The sequence below is a fragment of the Ictidomys tridecemlineatus genome, chromosome 1 (genome assembly GCF_052094955.1).
Source record: "Ictidomys tridecemlineatus isolate mIctTri1 chromosome 1, mIctTri1.hap1, whole genome shotgun sequence".
Lineage (NCBI taxonomy): Eukaryota > Metazoa > Chordata > Mammalia > Rodentia > Sciuridae > Ictidomys > Ictidomys tridecemlineatus.
The window spans coordinates 151,335,200-151,354,316 of record NC_135477.1 but is presented as its reverse complement, the minus strand read 5'-3'; the positions used below and the strand labels follow the sequence as shown (position 1 = coordinate 151,354,316).

Sequence of the window (19,117 nt, the reverse complement as noted above, 5' to 3'; positions counted from 1 at the left end):
AAGGTTGCACTACACTTAAAGAAATCCAATCAGTGTGGTTTTGCTAGAAGGTACAAGGAATGCCAGTGTAGCCATTCCCTGACGAAAAGGGTAGGCCTATTTTTATTTTATTTTTTAAAATATTTTTTAGTTGTTGATGGACTTTATTTTGTTTATTTATATTTGGTGCTGAGAACTGAACCCAGTGCCTCACACATGCTAGGCAAGTGCTCTTCCACTGAGTTTAAACCCCAGCTCTGAAAAGAAAAGGGTAGCTTTTATAAAAGAAAAAAAAAATTGCTGCATAAACATTTGTACTTTATTTTCATCTTAAATAAGAATGTATAGCATATTTTTATTCCTTCCTTTATATGACTTTTCAATCAATTGATTAGTTATAGGTTTCATTCTTATTGGGTAAGAGAAGTTCTGCTCTCATTGTTTTATAGGGATATGATCATATTTGACTTATGAAAGCAGATCATAATAAGTGGCTAGGAAGATTAATTTTGGAATAAGGCTTCCTGGATTTGAATTCTGGATCTCCACTTACTAGTTTTGTGACCTGAGCATATCACTTAACCTCTCTGTGCCTTAATTTTTTCATCCATGGATTAATAATGTATTACCTATTCACAGGGTTGTTTCAGTGTTTAAATGTTACCATATCTAAAGCACTAGGAAATATTAAAAACTTGAATGTTGGGGGCTGGGGATATGGCTCAAGCGGTAGCGCACTCTCCTGGCATGCGTGCGACCTGGGTTCGATCCTCAGTACCACATACAAACAAAGATGTTGCGTCCGCCGAGAACTAAAATAAATATTTAAAAAAAAAAAACTTGAATGTTAAACTTTATTATTACTTTGTAGTTACTTAAAAACATTATGGATATTAATGTTATTTTTGTTATTGTGGTCATACAAATAATACTGCAGTGAATATTCCTGTGAATATGGCTTAGTGAATCCCACTATTATGTATAATCTAATTCACTAAATAAAAACATCCTTGTACATATAGATTTATCCCATTCTCAGTCAACTGTTATTTATTCAGCTACCTACTCTGTGCTAAAGTTCTAGGCACAGAATGCAGTGGTACAGTAAACATATTCTAGGGTGAAGAGACAGGAGAAAAAATAAACAAGTGAAAATGTGTAATATGTTAGATAGTGGTTAGTACTGTGGTGAGAAATAAAGAATTTTGAAGAATGGGTTTAATTTTAAATAGGATGATTACAGGAAGACATAACTAAGAAAGTATCATTTGTGAAGGAAGTATTGGAACAAATCACATAGATAGCTGAGGGAAGAGTATTCTGGATAGAGGAAATAAAGGTGCAGAAGGTCTGAGGCATGGTTTGGTTCTTGGTTTCAAGGAATAGCAGGGAGGCCAGTGTGCCTTGAACCAAGAGAGGAAGGAGGTATATAGCAGGAAAGATGTGATAAGACCAATGCCTTGTAAGCCACTGTAAGGAGTTTTGGGTTTAACTCTGAGATAAGGTGGGTAACCTTGAGAAAGTTTTGAATATGATGATGACAGCATTTGATTTATGATTTAATAGGGCTACTTTGGCTGCTATATTTAGGAGACCCTGAGGTAAGAGAGGAAGTAGAGACCAATTAGGATTTTTTCCCAGTGGTTTCGAAAGGCTTGGGCAAGGGTAAGGAGGTGGTAATGCTGAGTATTTGCTGAATTCTGAGTCTGTTTTTAAGGTAGAGTAGATGGGATTTTCTGAGAGACTGATTGCCTGGTGAGAAAGGAAGTTAGAGGTACCTTTTTTTTTTTTTTTTTTTTTTTTAAAGATTTTTGCTGTGGCTGTGGCTCAGTGGTAGAGCACTTGCCTAGCATGTATGAGGCCCTGGGTTCGATCCTCAGCACCACATATGAATAAACAAAGTGAAAAACCCATTGGCAAAAATTAAAAAAAAAAAAAAGATTTTTGCCCTGAGTAATAGGAAGGGTAGAAGTCATTAACTGAAAGTACAAGAATGCCAGTGAAGCCATGTAAGGGTGAGATCAGGAGTTTAGATTTGTTCTGTGAAGTCTGAGATTTCTATTAGGTATCCAAGTGAAGATGCTTGGTAGGTAGCTGAAGTCTTGTGTTCAAGAGGATAATCTGTAATGAGTGTTATCCATATATAGATAATATTTTAAGCCATGAAACTGCTTGAAGCTGGGCACAGTGGCACAGTCCTGTAATCTCAGCTATTTGGGAGACTGAGGCAAGAGGATTACAAATTCAAGGCCAGCCTGGTTAATTTAGCCAGAGACCTTCTCAAGTGTAGCTTAGTGGTAGAACACTCCAGGGTTCAACCCCTAGTACTTTCCCTCCAAAAAAAAAAAAAAAAAAACAAACATAGAAAAGGTAAGAGGGCTAAGCCCTGAGGTACTTAATCTTTAGCATTTGGAGGATGTCATGAGAACATACAAAGAAGATTTAAGTGGCAAGTGAGATAGGAGGAAAATTAGTGTTATATCCTAGAGTTGTGAAGTACTTGGAAAATGAGAACAGACAGATGTCTCTTATTATCTGAGCAGATTCCAAGAACCCCCGTGATATCCATATCTGAAGATGTTTGAGTCCCTTATATAAAATGGCAGTGTATTTGCTTATAACTTAAGCATATCTTCCCGTATATTTCATAATACCTAATACAATGTAAATGCTATGTAAATAGTTATTATACTGTATTGTTTAAAGAATAATGACCAAAACAAATCTCCACTCTGAGTACAGACACATTTTTCTCCCTGAGTATTTGTGATCTGCTATTGGTTAAATTTATGGATGCAGAAAGCTGAATGTATTAGAACAATTATGCAAATAGTAAAAACACCAGGATACCAGTAGAGTTGGAGAGGATGACAGGCAACTAGGAACTAAAATTTTAAAAGAATTTAAGGCAGTGATTTAGAGTGAGCAGATTTCCCAACAAGAACAGGATATTGATTGGTATAATCTGATGAAACCTTGAGATTTAAAGGTGTTTTGTGATGTTGTTTAAATATTTATTAAGCATTTACTTTGGCCTACATAATTCTAGAGTCATTCTATCAGTGAGTTCTCCTGGTGAATTCTCTCAGTAAACAAATGGAATAGGTTCCGGTTTTGCCAGGTTAACTAGTATCTGTAGGTAACATTCAATGTTAATTATGATCTGAGATTTGACCTGGATTGCATTTCCTCTTTCCTATTTCCTAGCACTACTTTTTTGGCTCTTAAGTGTTAATTTGTTTTTAACATCACATATGGGAAAAGGGCCAGTAGAAATAGCTATGTAGCAGGTTTATTTATTTATTTATTTTTGCAGTGCTGGGAATTGAACTTGACTGTGCTAGGCAGGTGCTTTACGACTGAGCCTTACATGGCAGTTCTAAGAAAGAGAATTCAGCAGAGGAAGACAAAAAGTGTGGTTCTTATTCTAGACATATCACTCCTGGTAACTCTTCGTATCCTTTATGTGAAAGTGGCCACCCCAGAACAGAAATGAACCATGTCCACTGATATGGGGGAGAGAGAATTTCTGGAAAGAGTGTCTTGTAAGAAAAGCAGTTTTTTTTTTTTTTTTTTTGTTTTTAAAGAGAGAGTGAGAGGGGGGGGGCACAGAGAGAGAGAGAGAATTTTAACATTTATTTATTTTTTCTTAATTCTCGGCGGACACAACATCTTTGTTGGTATGTGGTGCTGCTGAGGATCGAACCGGGCCGCACGCATGCTAGGCGAGCGCGCTACCGCTTGAGCCACATCCCCAGCCCAAGAAAAGCAGTTTCATTTTCTTTTCTTTCTTTTTTTATTTGGGGGTGGTGGTGATACTGAAACCAGAAGTGATTGTTTTGTGAAGAGTGCTCAGGCGTTGAGCTCTTCACTGGGCGCTCTACTGTCTCTCTTTTTTTTTTTTAAGGAAGAGAGAGAATTTTTAATATTTATTATTTTTTAGTTTTCGACGGACACAACATCTTTGTATGTGGTGCTGAGGATTAAACCTGGGCCGGCCGCACGCATGCCAGGCGAGCGCGCTACCGTTTGAGCCACATCCCCAGCCCATGAGCCACATCCCCAGCCCACTCTACTATATCTCTGAGTCCTTTTCATTTTTTAATTTAATGTTTTAAAAACAGGTCTCACTAAGTTGCCCAGGCTGGCCGTGTACTTGGTGATCCTCCTACATCCCCAGCCTTTTAAAAATTTTTTATTTGGAGACAAGATCTTGCTAAATTGCGCAGGCTGTTCTCAAATTTTTGATCCTGGCTGGGCCATCTGGGTTGCTGGGATTACAGTGGTGGGCCACCATGAGTGGCTCAGGGTTTCAATTAGACCATAAAGATGGAGAAAATATTTAGAGGCTAAGAATAAAGGGAATATTGCTGATATAGTGGGGGTTTAATTTCTGTAGAATAAAAGTACTAAAAATGGGGGTTTCTGAGTATCTTAGTCCATTTTGTGCTACTGTAATGGAGTGCTCAAAACCCGTTAGTTTATAAAGAAGAGATTTATTTCTTATAGTTCTGGAGGTTAGGAAGTCCAAGGTTGAGGGTCCACATCTGGAGAGGGCCTTGTGACAGAAGGTGACAGGGTAAGAGAACATGAGAAGGAAGACTGACTCATGCTTGTATCAAGATCCCTTTCAGAGATGATGACATTAATCCCTGTCCTCATGACCTAAACACCTTTTAAAGGTCCTACTTCCTAGCACTATTGTGTTGGGGATTAAATTTCCAACACTTGAACTTTGGGAGGCACATTGAAACCATAGCACTAGTTAAACAAATATACTTGTTAAATTTTAAAAGTGACTACTAGACTATTTTTGAGAAGGATTTTGGCAGCTCATTTCTACCAAGATCATTAATAGGATGCCTTTTCCCATACTTGTGCTAGTCTTTAATTAATCTGATGGAATGAAAAAAAGAATCTTATTTTAATTTGCATTTCTGGAAGCAGTGGTGGTGGCAGCAGGCGCCAAGGAGGCTGTGGTATTTGATTTTGTTTTAAACAGCAAATGCTGGTCTCCTTGCCCTCCCGTTTTGTGGCATTGAGGATTTGAACCCAGAGGCACTCAGGCGCTCTACCACTGGGTGCTTTACTATATCTCTAAGCTCTTTTCATTTTTTAATTTAATGTTTTGTTTTTTTAAAACAATATTTTTTTTTAGATAGAGAATTTTTTAATATTTATTTTTTAGTTTTCGGCAGACACAACATCTTTGTTTGCATATGGTGCTGAGGATCGAACCCGGGCCACACGCATGCCAGACGAGTGCGCTACCGCTTGAGCCACATCTCCAGCCCTAATTTAATGTTTTAAAAACAGGTCTCACTAAGTTGCCCAGGCTGGCCTTGTACTTGGTGATCCTTCTGCTTCAGCCTCTCTAGTAGCTGCGATTACAGGAGTGTGCCACAATATCTGGCTGTTTGATGTTTTTATAGCACTTCTTTCTTGGCTATTAGGTTTTCTGTTTCACGGGTTTGCTTCCACTTAATGGGGCTATACAAATACATTTTTCCCTTTGGAATTTTATTTTTTTAAAATATTTTTATTAGTTATTGATGGGCCTTTACTTATTTATTTATTTTTATGTGGTGAGGAATCGAACCCAGTGTCTCACACATGCTGTGCAAGTGCTCTACCACTGAGCCACAACCCCGGCCCTCCCTTTGGAGTTTTATATAGTTCAATTTTAATTTCATTTTTATTTCTAAAATTGTATTTATTTTTGTAGTATTGAGGGTTGAACCCAGGGACACTTTACCACTGACCTACATCCCCAAACCCCCTGTTTTTTTTTTTTTTTCCTCTCATTTTGAGATAGGGTCTTGCAAAATTGCCAAGACTGGCTTCAAACTTGCAATCTCCCTTCCTCAGTGTCCCAAGAAGCCAGGCATATGCCATCATGCTCAGCTATGTAGTATTATTTTTTAAAATTGGATCTTTAATCCCCGTAGCATTTAATTTTTTTGTGTGTGATATCTGATAAAAAACCAATTTCACTTTTTTTCCAGGAAAAACTATAGGTTTACACTGATTTTGAGTAGCCCTCTATGTTGTTTCACTAACTGGTCTGGTATTTATTGAATAACCTTAGATTTAGACTAAATTTTAATGTCTGATAGAATAGGACTTTCACTAATCTTTGTTTTTTTTTCTTCCTGAAAAATTATTTGTAATTCTTACAAGGGCTTTCATTTGCATTTAAAAATCACTCTTTTAGTCATTCTCAGTGGTGCACATCTGTAATCCTAGCAACTGGGGAAGCTGTGGCAGGAGGATAAAATTTGAGGTCAGCCACAACTTCACAAAACCCTGTCTCAAAATAAAAAATTAAAAAGAAATGGGGATGTATCACACTGATAAAAGCACCCTTGGGTTCAGGCCCTAGTACAAAAATATAAAAAATCATTTATGCAGTTTTGAGATTATTGGAATTGCAAAATGAAAATATGTCCACACAAAAAAATCTGTACACATGGTGGTGCTGAGGATTGAACCCAGCACCTTGCATATGCTAGGTGAGTGCTCTACTGCTGAGCCTGAGCCCCAGCCCCAGCCCCAGCCCCAGCCCTTCACTTTCTTGAGGGTATGCTTTTAAGCTTTAAATTATGGAGCACAGTTTGTCTGTTGCTTGTATGTTTGGTGTCATACCTAAGAAATCATGTCCTAAATCTAAGATCACAAATCTTTATGCCTATGCTTTCTTTTTAAAATTCTTTTTTTTTTAATATTTTTTAGTTATACATGGTCACAATATCTTTATTTTGTTTATTTATTTTTACGTGGTGCTGAGGATTTGAACTCAGTGCCTCACATGTGAGAGGCAAGCTCTCTGCCACTGAGCCACAACCCTAGCCCTTAAAATTCTTTTAGTTGTTGATGGATCTTTATTTTATTCATTTACTTATATGCGGTGTTGAGAATTGAACCCAGTGCCTCACAAATTCGAGGCAAGTGCTCTACCCCTGAGCCCTAACCCCAGCCCTATCTATGCTTTCTTTTAAGAAATCTGCATCTTTAGCTCTTTTATTTAGGTCTGTGATCCTTTTATAGTAAGCAGTTGTGAGTTAGGGGTCTGATTTATTTTGCATGTGGATATTCATTTTTTCTAGCACTTAGTTGAAAAGATTATTCTGTCTACATTGAATGACTTTGGAATTTTTCTCAAAAATGAGTTGACAATAACTGAGGGTTTGTTTCTGACTCTTGTTAATATCTCACTGACATGTGTCAGTAATTATGCCAGAACCACATCCCACTGTCTTCACTATTGCACCTGTGTAGTAAGCTTGAAATCAGGAATTGTGAATCTTCCAACTTTTCTCTTTTTCAAATTGTTTGGCTGTTCTGAGTCCATTGTATTTCCAAATGAATGTTAGGATTGTCAGATCAAGTGAGGCAGGCAGCCACCAAAGGAGGCAGATTTTAAAAAGGCCGCTGAAGGAGGCTTTATTGAGATACCACTTACAGGAGGAGCTCGATCAGACCCACAGAGTGGACAGGAGAAGGGTCTGAGGAGAAACCACGTGGAAGCTCGACTGGACTGGACTTTTATGGGGCTTACAGCAGGAAGGGAAGGGCTTGGGACAGGAAAAGGTGTTCTTAGGATCCGTTGTCCCGTTGGAGTTGGTCAGGGGAGTTGGCTGAACTGGATTGGCCAGGGGGTCAGTCTTTGTTTTCCTTCTGTGTGTTTGTGTGTCTGTGTGTGTGCTGCTGGGGATTGATCCCAGGGGCATTCTACTACTGAGCTATATTCCTAGCCCTTTTTAGATTTTTATTTTGAGACAGAGTTTTGCTAAACTGTCCAGGTTGGCCTCATATTTGTATCCATACACTACTGGGTCTGCCTATCTGTTCTTTTTCTGTTATTCTTATTTCTTTATCTTATTCTGATTTGTAGTTTTCAAGTCTTACTCTTCTTTTGTTAAATGTATTCCTGAGGGCTGGGAATGTGGCTCAAGTGGTAGCACGCTTGCTTGGCATGCGTGCGGCTGGGGTCCGCTCCTCAGCACAACATGCAAACAAAGATGTTGTGTCCGCCGAAAACTAAAAAATAAATATTAAAAACCCTCCCCCCTCTCTCTTTTTTTTTAAAGAGAGAGAGAGAGAATTTTATTTATTTTTTAGTTTTTTCGGCGGACACAACATCTTTGTTTGTATGTGGTGCTGAGGATTGAACCCGGGCCGTACGCTTGCCAGGCGAGTGCGCTACCGCTTGAGCCATATCTCCAACCCTCCCCCTCTCTCTCTCTTAAAAAAAAAAAAATGTATTCCTGAAAGTTTTATTCTTTTTGATGGTATTGTGAATGTAATTGTTTTCTTAATTTTATTTTCAAATTGTTCATTGCTAGAAAATGAGATTTCTGTTTGTTTGTTTTCGGCAGTCCTGAGGATTGAACCCAGGGCCTTCTGTATGCTAGACAAGCACTCTACCAACTGAGCTACATTCCCAGCCCCTATAACTGGGTTTTGCTAGGCATGGTGGTGCACGCCTATAATCCCAGCAGCTCCAGAGGTTGAGGCAGGAGAATCTCCAGTTCAAAGCCAGCCTCAGTAATGGTGAGGCATTAAGCAACTCCGTGAGATCCTGTTTCTAAATAAAATACAGTGGGGATGTGACTCAGTGGTTAAGTTAAATTCCTCTGAGTTCAATCCCTGGTAACCCCCTGCCAAAAAAAAGAAAAAAGAAATGTAATTGGATTTTGTATATTGGTCTTATACCCTGCAACCTTGCTGAGTTCTTTTGTTCTAATAGTTTCAGGGAAATTCTATACAAAAGGAACAGTCCTGAGCTTCAATTATACACACATTTTTTTTTACACACACACACACACACACACACATATGTGTATGATATATATATATTTTAAAAATTTCTTCTTCAGTGTTGAGAATCCACCCCAGGGCCTTGTGCATGCTAGGCAAGTGCTGAAATACTGAAGTACATCCCCACTTCCTGTTCTCTAATATTTGTCTTCGTTTTTCTGGGGACCATTCAATAGAGGATGAAATTGAGAATTTGTGCAAAAATATCCCCCCCACACACTTTTTGTAATGGGGATTGAATATAGGGACATTTTACCATTGTGCTGCATTCCTGGCCTTAAACTTTCAGTCCTCCTGCCTCAGCCTTCCTTTGTCACTGGGATTACAAGTGTGTACCAGTGCACCTGGTAATATTGTCATTTATTTATTTATTTTTTGTAGTTGTAGATGAACAGCATGTCTTTATTTTATTTGGTTGTTTTTTTGTGGTGCTGAGGATTGAACCCAGTGCCTCATACATGCTAGGCAAATGCTCTACCACTGAGCCACAACCCCAGTCCGCAATATTGTCCTTTTTAAGTGTGTTAAGATAGGAAACACTTATTGTCAGGTACAGTGGCACATGTGTATAATCCCGATACTAGGTAGGAGGATCACAAGTTTGAGTGAGACCCTATCTTAAAATAAAAAGGGCTAGGGGCTGGAGTTGTGGCTCAGTGGTAGACCGTTTGCCTTATACCACATATAGATAAATAAAGGTATTATGTTCATCTACAACTAAAAAATAAATAAATAAAAATAAAGAAGAGTTAAAAAAAAAAAAAGGGCTGGGGATGTAGCTAATTGGTGAAGCATTCCTGGGTTTCATCCCCAATACCAGAAACAAACTAAACCACGTATCATGTAGCCAGATATACACTTGAAAGACTGCAAGTCCTTTTCACAGGGACCTAAAGATTTTTTATATATGAAAGATTTATCTGATATTTTTTACATATACAAAATTAAACCTGTCATTTGAGCATTAAAAGTGCTTTAACTTTATAAATTTTTTTCTACTTAAAAATTCAGATATTAGGTGCTGAGAATGTAGCTCAGTGGTAGAGTAATGTGTCTAGCATGTCCAAGGCAGCCTTTGATCACCACCACCACTACCATTACACATACATATGTACACACACACATCAGATAGAGCTTCACACATTCTCACAAGTTTAATATTAATGAATTATGTTTCATTAGCTTTTACCTCACGACATTACCTTCTTAGTGACTCATAGGTGACTCAGATGATATTTCAACCTCTCATTTTAATAGGTGAGAAATCAGCTGGCATAGGAATAATGGGAAGCATAATGTGACAAGAGCATAAAATGAAATCAGAGTACTCCAAGTTCAATACAACTTGCTTCCCATTTACCAATGGGAATGTTCATGGCGTTAGTTCATTCTTTAAGTAGTAAGTTTCTTTTTTTGGTAAAAACAACAAAAATAGTACTTAATGTCCAAGGGTTATTGGAATTAGATAGTGTATATTAACTGTGCAGCACAATTCCTGATACATAATCATTACTCAGTAAATGTAAGTTACTGTTGTTTTAGAATCCCAGTCATCTTACTCTTGGTATATAGTTATTCTCTGTTCCAAGTATAACAGTCCACCTGTATAAAATCTGTGCATTTTGACAAGTGCTAATTGAGTGAATAACCAAGTGTTTTCTTTGAATAAAATTTTTTACTTAATTGGTATTACCTTCTGAGAGTTACAGATGAATTTGTTTTTTAAAAACTATCTAAAAACTTTATTTTTTAGATAGTTTTAGGTTTACAGCAAAGTTGAGTGGAAAGAGATCCCATATACTCTTTCTTACCACACAGACAATATTCACATTCTGCATCACAGTGAAAATTTGGTACAGTTGCTGAATTTTTACTCACATATTACGAAGTCAAACGCCATAGTTGACATTAGTGTCTTGGTGTTGTATATTCTGTGGTTTTACAAAAATATGTAATGACACTTATCCACCATTACAATATCATATAGAATAGATTCATTTCCCTAAAAATCCTCTAGTCTCTGTGTATTTATTCCTCTTCCCTAGCTCTTGGCAACCACAAAACTTTTTACTGTTCCTTAATTTTGCCTTTTCCAGAATATCTTATAGTTATTACACAGTATGTATCCTTTTCAGTTTGGCTTCTTTCACTTGGTGATATGTATTTAAGTCCTCTTTTATGACCTGATAGTATTGAATAGTATGCTGTTATCTGGAAATACTGTAGGTATTACTCACTCACTGAAGGACATCTTGTTTGCTTCTAAACTTTGGCATTTATGAATAAAATTGCTATAAACACCTAATACAGGTTTTTGCATGGATGTGTTTTTTACTCATTTAGATAAATACTTAGGATGTGGCATACTGAATTGTATGATAAGACTAATTAGTTTTGTAAGAAACTGTCAGCTGTCCCAAAGTACCTATACAGTTTTGTATTCCTACCAGTGGTGAATGGTATTTCCTTTTGTTTCACTTTTTTTTTTTTTTTAATCAGCATTTGGTGATGTAACTGTTTGGGTTTTAGCCATTCTAATAAGTGTATAATGGTGTCTAATAATTTTAATTTGGCAGTTCTCTAATGACATGATGTTGGATGTCTCTTAGTGTTTACTTGTCATCTGTAGGTCTTTCTTGGTGAAGTATTCATTCAGATCTTTTTTTTTTTTTTAATTTCAGAGTACTTATTGTGTGAATGGCTAATCATCGAAATTCTCTTTATTTTTTAAATTGAGTTATTTTCTTTTTTTCAATTTTTTTTTTTTTAGTTATAGATGGACATGATACCTACCTACCTACCTTCCTTCCTTCCTTCCTTTCTTTCTTTTATTTAATTTTTATGTGGTGCTGAGGATCAAACCCAGTGCCTCAGATGTGCTAGGCAAACATTCTACCACTGAGCCACAACCCCAGCCCCTGAGTTGTTCATTTCTTAATGTGAGTTTTAAGAGTTCTTTTCCCAGTCCATGGCTTGACTTTTCATTTTCTTGACATCTTTTCTTTCTTTCTTTTTTTTAAATTTATTTTTTAGTTAAAGATAGACACAATATCTTTTATTTTATTTTTATGTGGTGCTGAGGATTTAACCCATTGCCTCACACATACTAGGTGAGTGCTCTACCTCTGAGCCACAACCCCAGGCCCTTGACATTGTCTTTTCAAAAAGCAGTTTTTAATTTAATTTATTTTGTAATAATGATAATAATAATTGTCATTATTGTGGCACAGCAGATTAAACCCAGGGTTGCTCTACCACTGACCTATATCCCCAATCCTTTTTATTTTGTTTTTTGAGACAGGATCTCCCTTAGTTGCCCAGGCTGGCCTCAAACTTTTAATTCCCCCTACCTCAGCCTCCAGAGTCACTGGAATTATAGGCATGTGCCACATACCTGACTGTTTTTTCACACAGCTGGTATATAGGCAGTGGTTTCCTATAATCTTGATATAATCACTTACTAGTTCCAGGAGTTATTTTGTCAGTTCTTTCATATTTTTTTTATATAGATGATCATCTCATCTGCAAAGAATTTATTTCTTCTTTCTTGATCTATATGCTTATATATATATTATATATATATATACACTATATGTGTGTGTGTGTATTTAGTTGTAGATGGACACAATATCTTTATTTTTATGTGGTGCTGAGAATTGAACTCAGTGCCTTACGCACTCCAGGTGAGCACTCTACCACTGAGCCATAGCCCCAATCCCTGTATATGCTTTTTATTCCTTCTCTTATCTTATTGTATTAATTAGGACTTCTAGTACAATCTTTTTTGTTTGTTTCAGTTTTTTTATGTGGACACAATATTTTATCTTTATGTGGTGCTGATGATCAAACCTAGTGCCTCATGCATGCTAGGCAAACACTCTACTGCTTGAGCCACAACCCAAGTCCCCTCTACTATAATCTTGAAAAGCAATGGTAGGAGGGACACACCCTTACCTTGTTTCTGATCTTAGAGGGGAAGCTTGTTGTAATCCTCCTGCCTCAGCCTCCCAAGTCACAGATATTACAGGTGTGTGTCACCGTAGCCAGCACCTTCTGTATTTATTAATAGGGATTTCTCTGTAAAGAGAAATATTCTCTCACCTGTTATAATAAATTATCGTATACTGTAGACATGATAATGTTGATTCTTTTTAGTTATTTACTCTTTTTTAAATACCTGACTGTTTTTTCACACAGCTGGTATATAGGCTTTTTTTTTTATTATTGGTTGTTCACAACATTACAAAGCTCTTGACATATCATATTTCATACATTAGATTGAAGAGGGTTATGAACTCCCAATTTTACCCCAAATGCAGATTGCAGAATCACGTCGGTTATACATCCACAATTTTACATAATGCCCAATTAGTAATTGTTGTATTCTGCTACCTTTCCTATCCCCTACTATCCCCCCTCCCCTCCCCTCCCCTCCCTTCTTCTCTCTCTACCCCATCTACTGTAATTCATTACTCTCCTTGTTTATTTTCCCATTCCCCTCACAACCTCTTATATGTAATTTTGTATAGCAATGAGGGTCTCCCTTCATTTCCATGCAATTTCCCTTTTCTCTCCCTTTCCCTCCCATCTCATGACTCTGTTAAATGTTAGTCTTTTCTTCCTGCTCTAGGTATATAGGCTTTTCCTAGCATTCTCTAATCGTGACTACTTAGACTTTTCAAAATTTGAATATTGCAATGAGCTCATGAATTTAAACATAGTTAATATTTTATAATTCATTATGTTTATATTAATTGGGGCACAGATTTTGCCATGTTTGATAACTGAAAATATTTTGAAAGGCTCCTAAGGACTGTTTTTTTAAAAAAGTCAATTGTTACCCATTTTTTTGTGTGTGAAATCCAAAAAGCTCTTTCTTTAAATGTGTAAAAAAGTCTTATATGATTGCTCTAAAGAACTTTTGTTGGGCTGGGGATGTGGCTCAAGCGGTAGCACGCTGGCCTGGCATGCGTGCGGCCCAGGTTCGATCCTCAGCACCACATACAAACAAAGATGTTGTGTCAGCCGAAAACTAAAAAATAAAATATATTAAAAAAAAAAAAAAAAAAGAACTTTTGTCATGTTATCATGGTCCTGGTCATCTTTGGTAGCTTTTTAGCTTTTTCATACAACTAGGTGCTTTTTTTTTTTTTTTTTTTTTTTTTTAAGAGAGAGTGAGAGAGAGAATTTTTTTTTTAATGTTTATTTTTTAGTTTTCGGCGGACACAACATCTTTGTTTGTATGTGGTGCTGAGGATCGAACCCGGGCCGCACGCATGCCAGGCGAGCGTGCTACCGCTTGAGCCACATCCCCAGCCCCAAAAAGGTGCTTTCTTAGATCCAGAATCAACCATATCTCTAAGGAACCTGAGGAAGGATATTTAGAAACCACAGTATGGAAACTGAATGCTTGTTGCCACTGGATTGGTCTAGAATTAATTAATGTCGATTTGGAAATAAAACCATCTACATAGACATATATTTGTGTTTACTTTCATGATATAATAATTTAGTATTCCATTTCAAATTTAAGACTACCAATCCTGATTCTGCATTACACCTATGTCTGTCTACTTTTTTATGTCTCCAAATCTGTTTTTTTTTTTATATTGGGGATTGAACCCAGGGGCACTGGACCACTGAGCCATATCCCCTGCCCTGTTTTATATTTTATTTAGAGACAGGGTCTCACTGAGTTGCTTAGTGCCTCACTGTTGCTGAAGCTAGCTTTGAATTTGCTATTCTCCTGCCTTGGCCTCCCCAGCCACTGGGATTACAGGCTTGCGCCACCAAGCCCAGCTCAGATTTGTTTTTTAATAAGATAACAAATGTAGCCAGGCAATCCCAGTGGCTTGGGAGGTTGAGACAGGGGAATCTTGAGATCAAAGCCAGCTTCAGCAACTGTGAAGCGCTAATTAACTTAGTGAGACCCTGTCTCTGATAAAATACAAAAAAGAGGGCTGGGGATGTGGCTCAGTGGTCGAGTACCTCTGAGTTCAATCCCCAGTACCAAAAAAAAAAAAAAAAAAAAAGACAACTAAATCTTTTGCTTTAGCACATAAGTAACACATAACTGTCTCAAAATAGCAATATCCATACTACTAACAATATGATTATTTAAATAAGTTAAGCTTTTCCCTTTTTCTTTGGCAGTAGGGTCTTAGGCGGGTTAGGCAGACAATCTATCACTGAGCTGTATCCCCAGCCCCTGAGCCTTTTATTTTGAAGGGTGTATAATATATTTACTATGTTTTAGAGTAATTTCGATTATTATTTCTCTGTGTCTGTATCTGCAAGTAAAATACTTTTAGCTTGTCAAGCCATGTAAGAGGTATAGAGAAACTTAAAATACATATTACTGAGTGAAAGAAGCCGGTTAGAAAAGTCTGATTCCCAACTGTGACATTCTGGAAAAGGCAGAACTGTAGAGAATGTAAAGATCAATGGATGATGCCAGGAATGGAGGTCAGGGAGCGGGAAAAATAGGTGAAGCAAAGAAGATTTTTAGGCAGAGCTATGCCCTATAACTCTTTATGATACTGCACCTGGCATTGTACATTTAGCAAAACCCATAAGAGTGAACCCTAATGTAAACCATGGACCTTAGTTAACAATGATGTGCAGCCATAACAAATGTATACCACCAATACAACATATTAATAATTGGGGGAAATGGGGAAAGGGGTGGGGGAAGGCCTATTGAGAACTCTGTATTTTCTGTTAAAATTTTCTGTAAACCTAGAACTGTGCTAAGAAATAAAATCTATTAAGTAAAAAAATAAATCTTTTCTTCCATTGTTCTGAGATGCTTACCATATCAATATTAGATTTCAATCCATAGTTAGGACTGTTTCTAGATTTTCTTTTCTGTACCATTAGTCTTTGCATATATATGGCAACAATACTCTTTTGAATTAGGGATTGAATCTAGTGGCACTCTACCACTGAGCAACATTCCAGCACTCTTTATTTTTTATTTTGAAAAAGGGTCTTGCCCAGGCTAACTTTGCATTTATGGTCTTTCTGCCTCAGCCTCCCAAGTAGCTGTGATTAGAGCATGTGCCTCATGCCTGCCACAATATTACTTTTTTTTGTTTGTTTGGTTGTGCTGAGTACTGAATCCAGGGCCTTGTGCATGTGAAGCAAGCACTCTACCAACTGAGCTACATCCCCAGCCCTCAACATTACTCTTAATTATAGAGGCTTGTAATATATTTCAATCCAGAAGGTTGTTACCCACCCCCCTTTGCCCCATTGCTCTTTGTTTTTACAGTCCTCCTGGATTTTTTTTTGGTGGGGGGGCACCAGGTATTGAACCCAGGGGCGCTTTACCACTGAATCACATACCCAGCCCTTTTCATATTTTATTTTGAGACAGGGTCTTGCTAAGTTGCTTAGGACCTCACCAAATTGCTGAGGCTGGCTTTGAACTTGGATCTTCCTGCCTTAGCCTCCCTAGCTGCTGGTATTACAGGCATGTACCAATGCGCTCATCTTATAATCAACTTTTTTAAACTGTAATTTTATTGTATTTGTAAACTAACTTCAGGAGCTGGATTGACATTTTTGAATTGTTGAATCTTCCTATTCAAGAATATGGTTACATTCTGGGAATTTTTGATTCAGTAGTGCTAGCTGTCCCCCCATCTTTATTTTATACAAACATTTATGATCAAATTGGTTTAAGATTAGTGTTATTTCTTTAGGATGGGCTGGACATCAATGATTATGTCCTCTTCTAAGTATTTTAAGGAGTATTTCTGTACATAAAACATTAGTATAATTTCAGGTTTCTCTGAGTGGAGTATTCCCTGTACTATACATATTCTTTTAGATGTAGGTCTTTTTTTTTTTGTAATTTTTTTTTAGTTGTGGATGGACACACAATATCTTTATTTTTATGTGGTGCTGAGGATTGAACCTAGTGCCTCACATATGTGAGGCAAATGTTTTACTACTGAGCTACAGCCCCAACCCAGAAGTAGATCTTCTAAGGTAGTTCTTAATAAAGATTTATTTAATTTTGTCAGTTTTCTTTTCTGCCATCTGAGCATCATTGTGTACATTCAAGAACTCTAGTTGTGGTTTCCTCAGCATTATATTTTTGCTTAAAATGAGAAGCAAAAATGAAGTAGTACAGTTTATAAAATTAAAAATTGGTAACTGCTTTTGCTTGTGTGTACATTAAAAATATTAAAAACACTCCCTCCACCCCACCAGAGACTGAACCTAGGGGGTATTTAATCACTGAGCTTCAACTCCAGCCTTTTTTGTTTTGAGATAGGGTCTCACTGAGTTGTTTAGAGACTCACTGAGTTGCTGAGGCTGGCTTTGAACTTATGATCCTCCTGCCACAGTCTCCCAAGCAGCTAGGATTACAGGCATTTGGCACCATGCCCAGTTTAAAAATACTATCTTTAATAAGAGTTCCAGAAATGATAAATAGCAGAAATCCCCATAGACACTTTAAGGGCCTGTGGGCTTTGGGCTTCCCCACTAATAAAATTTTGAAAAATTTCTCACAGTCCTGGAATATATATGGAAAGTTTTGTTTCTTTTTTTAACACAGTACTAGGGATGAAACCCAGTGGTGCTTTACCACTGAACTAAATCCCAGCCCCTTTATTTTTGTTTTTTGTTTTGAGACAGGGTTTCAACTTCTGACCCTCCCTCCAGCTTCAGTCTCCTAAGTAGCTGGGATTACAGGTGTGGGTTACTACTACACCCCCATGAGAAAAGTTTTTATGCTAAATATCAGGCCACACTCACCCCCACCCCCTGCTTGGTACTAGGCATTTAATCCAGACATGCTTTACCACTTAGCTACATTTCCATTACTTATTTTTATTTTGAGACAGTGTTCCATTGAGTTACTTAGTGCCTCACTAAATTGTTGAGGCTGGCCTTGAACTTGTTGATCCTCTTGCTTCAACCTCCTGAGTTGCTGGGATTACAGTTATATACCACTACATTTTATTAACAAATGTCTTTTTTTTTTTTTTAAAGAGAGAGTGAGAGAGGAGAGAGAGAGAGAGAGAATTTTTAATGTTTTATTGTTTAGTTCTCGGCGGACACAACATCTTTGTTGGTATGTGGTGCTGAGGATCGAACCCGGGCCGCACGCATGTCAGGCTAGCGCGCTACCGCTTGAGCCACATCCCCAGCCCTTAACATATGTCTTTTTAATATGTCCTTCATCTTCCTTCCTCCCTCCCTCCCTCCCTCCCTCCCTCCCCCTCTCTCTCTCTCTCTCTCTCTCTCTCTCTCTCTCTCTCTCTCTCTCTCTCTCTTCTCTCTTTTCTTTCTTTCTTTGGTGGAGATTGAAACCAAGGCCTTGTGCATGTGAGGCAAGCACTCTACCAACTGAGCTATATCCCCAGTCCCTTCATGTTTCTTAGTAATAATAATAGCTAACCTCTGTCAAGACTGTATTCTTCATTTTTACAACGCAAACATTTAAGTACTTTTTGTTTACACTTTACCAATGAGGAAAGTAAACACAAGATTCTAAGGTTACCAAAGTAGTTAATGTAGAAATAGAAAGCAGGATTTTTTTTTTTCTTTCTCTCTTTTGGGAATTGAATCCAGGGGTGCTCTACCACTGAGCTACATCCCCAGTCCTTATTTTTATTTTGAGACAGGGTTTCGCTAAGTTGCCTGGGCTAGCCTCAAACCTTCGGGCCTCCTGCCTCAGCCTCCTGAGTACCTGGATTACAGGCATGTGTCACCTGGCTCAGCTGAAAAGGAAAGATTATTGAAGACCGTGTCCTTCTACCTTTCCAGCAAAGGTCAACCACTTATTCCATGTATTCTTAATTGTTCAGATAAAAGATATTATGGATTTCTTGGAAATTATTCATTCATGTGGGTTTTGTGTATGTTTGTGGTATATGTATGTATGTATATTTTATTCTGTTTTAAGGTGTTGGGGATTGAACCTAGGGCCTCACATATGCTAGGCAAAGTACTCTCGCATTGAGTGACACATCCCCAGCCCTTGTGTAGATTCCCCCTGCCCCATTTTACTTATTCAGTCTTTTTTTTCCCCCTTAGGCAGTTTTTAATGTAGATTTATATGTTTGCCTATAAAACATCTCCACATACATAATGTAATTTGGTTTAACTAAGTTATCAAATATTTAAGATTCTAGTATGTGCGTATGGTTATCTCCTGATTCACACAGGACATTTAGTTGACATCTTGTGATGATCTAAATCAGTGATTTCCACTTTGATTCTAAGTGAAAACTTGTTGAGCGATGTCAATAGAGTTCCTAAAAAGATCTTTCCTATGTAAGGTGTGAGGTTAAATTTATTT

The 19,117-nt window shown here is 37.5% G+C and overlaps 1 protein-coding gene and 1 non-coding gene across 4 annotated transcripts in view; both read left to right on the top strand.

The window, feature by feature from the left end:
* The window catches only part of Faf2 (Fas associated factor family member 2), a 60,238-nt gene that overhangs the window by 4,065 nt on the left and 37,056 nt on the right, over positions 1 to 19,117 (top strand). Inside the window, exon 2 of one of the 3 annotated variants that reach the window (XM_013361902.4) lies at positions 18,441 to 18,587. The exons of the other annotated variants lie outside the window; for them this stretch is intronic. The gene's annotated coding sequence lies outside the window, so the exon portion shown is untranslated. The remainder of the gene's footprint in view (positions 1 to 18,440; positions 18,588 to 19,117) is intronic. 3 annotated transcript variants of the gene reach the window in all.
* On the top strand, positions 1,795 to 1,867 carry Trnaa-agc (transfer RNA alanine (anticodon AGC)). The gene has a single exon. It is a non-coding gene; the product is annotated as a tRNA-Ala (tRNA).